General features: G+C 39.3%; 1 long non-coding RNA gene across 1 annotated transcript in view; it reads left to right on the top strand.

The window, feature by feature from the left end:
- LOC136166652 (uncharacterized) overlaps positions 1 to 5,761 on the top strand; it is a 47,979-nt gene extending 42,218 nt beyond the window's left edge. Inside the window, exon 4 of the long non-coding RNA XR_010662968.1 lies at positions 5,700 to 5,761. This is a non-coding gene — a long non-coding RNA (uncharacterized lncRNA). The remainder of the gene's footprint in view (positions 1 to 5,699) is intronic.
- Positions 5,762 to 6,000: the final 239 nt, after the last annotated feature.

The following is a 6,000-nucleotide window of genomic DNA, read 5'->3' on the forward strand; positions in this document are numbered from 1 at the left end:
TGGATCACAATAAACTGTGGAAAATTCTGAAAGAGATGGGAATACCAGACCACCTAACCTGCCTCTTGAGAAACCTGTATGTAGGTCAGGATGCAACAGTTAGAACTGGACATGGACCAACAGACTGGTTCCAAATAGGAAAAGGAGTATATCAAGACTGTATATTGTCACCCTGCTTATTTAACTTATATGCAGAGTACATCATGAAAAACGCTGGGCTGGAAGAAGCACAAGCTGGAATCAAGATTGCCAGGAGAAACATCAATAACCTCAGATATGCAGATGACACCACTCTTACGGCAGAAAGTGAAGAGGAACTAAAAAGCCTCTTGATCAAAGTGAAGGAGGAGAGTGAAAAAGTTGGCTTAAAGCTGAATATTCAGAAAACTAAGATCATGGCATCTAGTCCCATCACTTCATGGGAAATAGATGGGGAGACAGTGGAAGCAGTGTCAGACTTTATTTTTTTGGGCTCCAAAATCACTGCAGTTGGTGACTGCAACCATGAAATTAAAAGACGCTTACTCCTTGGAAGGAAAGTTATGACCAACCTAGATAGCATATTAAAAAGCAAAGACATTACTTTGCCAACAAAGGTCTGTCTAGTCAAGGCTATGGTTTTTCCAGTGGTCATGTATGGATGTGAGAGTTGGACTGTGAAGAAAGCTGAGTGCCAAAGAATTGATACTTTTGAACTGTGGTGTTGTAGAAGACTCTTGAGAGTCCCTTGGACTGCAAGGAGATTCAACCAGTCCATCCTAAAGGAGATCAGTCCTGGGTGTTTATTGGCAGGACTGATGCTGAAGCTGAAACTCCAATACTTTGTCCACCTCATATGAAGAGTTGACTCATTGGAAAAGACCCTGATGCTGGGAGGAGTTGGGGGCAGGAGGAGAAGGGGACGACAGAGGATGAGGTGGCTGGATGGCATCACCGACTTGATTGACATGAGTTTGAGTAAACTCCGGGAGTTAGTGATGGACAGGGAGGCCTGGCATGCTGCAATTCATGGGATCGCAATGAGTCGGACACGACTGAGCGACTGAACTGAACTGATTGTTTCCTATGTACATGTCCTTTTCTTTCTTTCTTTTTTTTATTGTTTGAATAGAAAATGTATTATTTTCATTTTCCACATGTTTTCTTTTTCTATCAGGGAAAAAAGAAATCTTAAGGACAGTTGTCACTTGCTGCCAATTTGAGGGTAGTCTTTCTCCAGTGATTTAGTCACTAAGTTGTGTCCGACTCTTGCAGCCCCATGGACTGTAGTCTGCTAGGCTCCTCTGTCCATGGGATTTTCTAGGAAAGAATATTGGAGTGGGTTGCCTTTTCTTTCTATTTAGAACTTTCATGGTATATCAGTTGTTTTTCATGCCCAAGTGTGTACACCACTGTATCTGGAACTTTCCTCTTTAAAGTCCTTCTGCTCCAGGATAGACAGGTTTTACATTGGGCCTTTCACCTAGTTATTATACTGGACATTTTCTTTTCTTTTATGTTAGAACCCCTGTTTCCTGGGTCGCATGTCTTGCTTTCCTTCCTAGTTTTGATGACACTTTCCTTCTATTGCTTTCTTAGAAATGATACATGGGAGATACTTGGTTTTTTTTTTTTTTTTTGAGTTCTTACCTGAAAATGTCTTTTTTTCTACCCTCACTCTGTATTTTCAGTTTGGCCTTATGGAATTTAGGGCGCAAATTGTTTTCCTTTAAAGACATTGTTCCATTGCCTTCTTAGCTTTTAGGGTCATTTTTGAGAAGTCTAAGAGCATTTTTAATCCTGTTTCTTTGTAAGTGACTTATTTATCTGGACACTTCAAGTTCTTTTCTGTATCCTGGGTATGCTGAAACTTGGCATTCATCTTTCTTCATTCATTAGATTGTCAGTTTGTGACTCATGTCCTTCAGTTCCAGGAAATTTTTCTTAAATTATTTCTTTGATAATGTTTTCCTTCTCTGTTTTCTTATTTTGATGTTGAATTCAATTGAATCTCCAAATATTTTATCCTTATACTGTCCTTATTATTTTCCATAATTTTTCCTTTTTATTAATTCCAATCCTATTAACGTTTTAACATTGATGATAATTTTTGATTTCCAAGGGTTCTTTTTGTTTTTCATAGTATACTACTTTCAAAAAATTGATGGATGCAGTGTCTTCTTTTAACTCTTTAGGAGTTTTAATTGTAACTTTTATTTGAAGGTATCTCTGTTTCTGGCATCACCTGTTTCTTCCTGATCCAGTTTTCTGGAGACTTTGTTTTAGTCTTTGTTTTTCTTGATGCGGGCTCTTCTCTTGTGTCTGGTGACCCTTACTTGTCACATCATATTTTAGAGTAAGGCACAAGACCTACTTGGAGGGAGAAGAGGTAAATTAGGAGTTTGGGATTAAAATAGACATACTACAATACATAAAATAGATCACCAACCTTGTTATCTATTGACCTCCTTATAGCACAGGGAACTCTACTCATTGTCTTATAATAACCTATAATGGAAAATAATTTTTAAAAGAATATAAATATACACATATATACATATATAAAATTATTTTCCATATATATATTTATATACTTTTATATATATATATAAAACTGAGTCAAGTTGCCGTATACCTGAAACTGGCACAAAATTGTAAATCAACTATATTTCAATTAAGAAAAGAGGCAAAAAAAAAGACTCATTGGAAGTTCTCTATGTGTGTATACAGAGCTTGTCAAGTGGGAGCCTTTCCTGTTGGGTTTTTGTGGGGATCTTGCTCTTTTGTTACAGGAACCCCAAATGTTATTATCCATATCCATGATTTTCTTCGTATGGGGCAGTTCACTTTCTTAGGAGAAGAATCCTCTCATCTGCTGTCTAGGGGTAACACATGTTGCCTACATTTGGGGAGCAGAGTTGAGGAAGAAGGCTGGGGATCCCACTGCTCAGGATGCATTCGCGCTCAATCTCCCCGTTTCCAGACCTTATCTCACTCCTGCTGGCTCCTGTGCCAACTGTACTGGAATCTAGGACCTCCCCACTTCATATTTGCCAGGAATAAAGGTTCCATCCTCCTTCCTAGGTAAAGAGAAACTGCTTGGCTTCAAGGGCAGAGGATGTGTCTTCAGCTCTGATCCTTACCTTGGTCCACCCTTTTATCATGGCCTGAATCTTTCAAAGGTTTTGTGAGGCTATCAGTTTGCTTCTCACCTGGAACCCCCTTCCCTGCTCACCCTCCTTTGCTCTGCTACATTCCTGTTCCTCCATCTGCTTTCCATCTTTTAAAAAAGGAACAGAAGAGATGCTAATTAGCACATTAAAAGCTTCTCCATGTCACCAACCATCAGGGAAATGCAGATCAAAACCATAATGAGATACCTCTTCATACCCATTAGGCTGACATCATAAAAAGTCCCCCAAATAAAAAACAACAGTGCTGAGGTAGATGTGGAGAAACTGGAACTCTTGCACATTGTTGGTGGGAATGTGAAACGGTATAGCTGCTGTGGAAAATTATGTTTCCTCAAAAAGTTAAGCATAGAATTACCATTTGATTCAGCTTTTCCACTTCTGGGTATATACACAAAAGTTTTGAAGGCAGGGACTTGAATCATTATTTGCACACCGATGTTCATGGTAGCATTATTCACAATAGCCAAAAGGTAGAAATTGCCAAGATGTTCTTTGATGGATGAATGGATAAATAAAGGGTGATAATATCCATTCAGTGGAATATTATTCAGCCTTGAAAAGGAACAAATTCTATCAATTATTCCTCAATAAAACTAAAAATGAAATATGTCTGATTTAGTAGGGGGGAAAAAGGAATGAAATTCTGACACATGCTGTTAATATAACATAAATAAGCTTAAAGACATTATGTTAAGTGAAATAAGCCAGTCATACCAGGACAAATATTATCTGATTTCACTTATATGAGGTACCTCAGTTCAGTTCAGCCAGTTCAGTTCAGTCGCTCAGTCATGTCCAACTCTTTGCAACTCCATGAATCGCAGCACGCCAGGCCTCCCTGTCCATCACCAACTCCCGGAGTTTGCTCAAACTCGTCCATCAAGTTGGTGATGCCATCCAGCCCTCTCTTCCTCTGTTGTCCCCTTCTCCTCCTGCCCCCAACCTCTCCCAGCATCAGGGTCTTTTCCAATGAGTCAACTCTTCGAATGAGGTGGCCAAAGTATTGGAGTTTCATCCTCAGCATCAGTCCCTCCAGTGAACAACTAGGGTAGTCAAATATGTAGAGACGAAAAAAGAATAGTGGTTACCATGGGTGGAGGGAAGGGGAATAGGGTTTTGCCTTGGTTTAGTTGGAGCATTGTTAATGGCTCCAGGGTTTTACTTTGGGATGGTGCACAATAATGTGAATGTACTTAATACCACTGAACTGTACACTTAAATGTGAATAAAATAGTAAGTTTTGTGTGGTATATATTTTACCACAATTTTTTTAAAAAGCTGAAAAAAAAAGAGTGAATAACACTTGCTTACTGTGGCATAATTTCCCATTTTCTTCATTTATGTGAATATGTTCCTTTTTAATTCTTTCACTGTCGTTTTTGATGGGGTCTCAGGAAAAAGAGATAGTACATCTGTGTAGTCAATGCATCGTGTATAACTAATTTCCCTCAAGTATTTTTTCAATGCCTATTACATGGATGGCACTGTGCTTAGGAATATAAATACAATCGATTTCCTTGTTGAAAAAGGAAAAAATAATTATAGGCACAATACTTCTTCTAAACTTGTATGCTATCAAATACAGTTTTGGCTCTGAGGTCACTAAAGCAGGGAGAAAATGAATTTGCTGCAGTATTTAATACATTTGCTGTCATCTTGGACTGTGGCCCTAAGTTGCTGTAGCAACGGACGAAAGCAGGAACTTCATTAGAGGAGGAACTCCTTGAATTTGAACCATATTATTCAATCAAGCATGAATGAGAGGGTAGACCATCACATAGCACCCTGATCTTTTACTTTGATAAGCTGTATAATTAGCTATATCTAATAAGTCTTTGAGATACGTAAAACAACAACCTAAAACCTTGCTTTTTGCATCTTTTCTGGAGTTGTCAGCAGTCAAAAGATTTCCTTGCAATTTCCTTGGTGGAACTATCCAAAGCAGTGCTAACAGTACTATTGGAGCATCATCAGCAAGGGCGGGAAGGGGGCACAAACAGATTAATGACGGATAACAGCTTACTGTAGCTGGCATTTTGAAAGAAGATGCTTGGCGTAAATAAGGTCATCCAATAAAGAAATTATCACAGGCAAGCTTTAGGTCTTTGTCACAGATGGGTGGGGGCTATTTTTTGTAGGGAAGAAGGGCACTTTCCCAAACACACACACACACACCCACCCCCCACCCCCCCCACACACACCCACCGACCCCCCCCCCCCCACACACACACATGAAAAAGCTTCAGTAGCAGTTTCAATGCAACATGCAGGGAGTCCATATTGCTCAGGGAGTTCAGAATGAAATGTGATCAGAATCAGGTCAGGGTGGGATGGTAGTGATCATCACCAGGGATGGCGTCTAAGAGGAGGAGAGTGTTAAGTGGAATTCTGGAAAAAGGAAGAGTCATATACTCTTGAGGAAGGCACAATTATGGCTGATTCATTAAGACTTTACCATCACTCCAAATCCCTAGTTTGTCTGCTTGTGATTAAATCAGACTCATTTCCAGCATTTCCTCCTAACAGCCTTCCAGGAGGCCCCAGGCAGAGCAATTCGATGGAATCATATCCTGGTGAACTTAATCAGGCAAGCAGTTATTTTCAAGTCTCTTTACCAACCCTGGAAATTAATTGTTTTGTTGACTCTTTTTCCTCCCCCAAAGGGTAACTTTTGAGTTTGTCTTTTATACTGTCTGTTTTACTACAAATATTCTTTCATTATGTTGCTCTCCCCTGATATTTTTGTAGTATAGTCAAACATTAAATAAACAGTTTTTTTTTCCTTCCATTTTTTGAGGGGCGGTTGCTAATATTCTAAAGCCCTAAG

Source organism: Muntiacus reevesi, chromosome 4 (assembly GCF_963930625.1).
Source record: "Muntiacus reevesi chromosome 4, mMunRee1.1, whole genome shotgun sequence".
Taxonomy (NCBI): domain Eukaryota; kingdom Metazoa; phylum Chordata; class Mammalia; order Artiodactyla; family Cervidae; genus Muntiacus; species Muntiacus reevesi.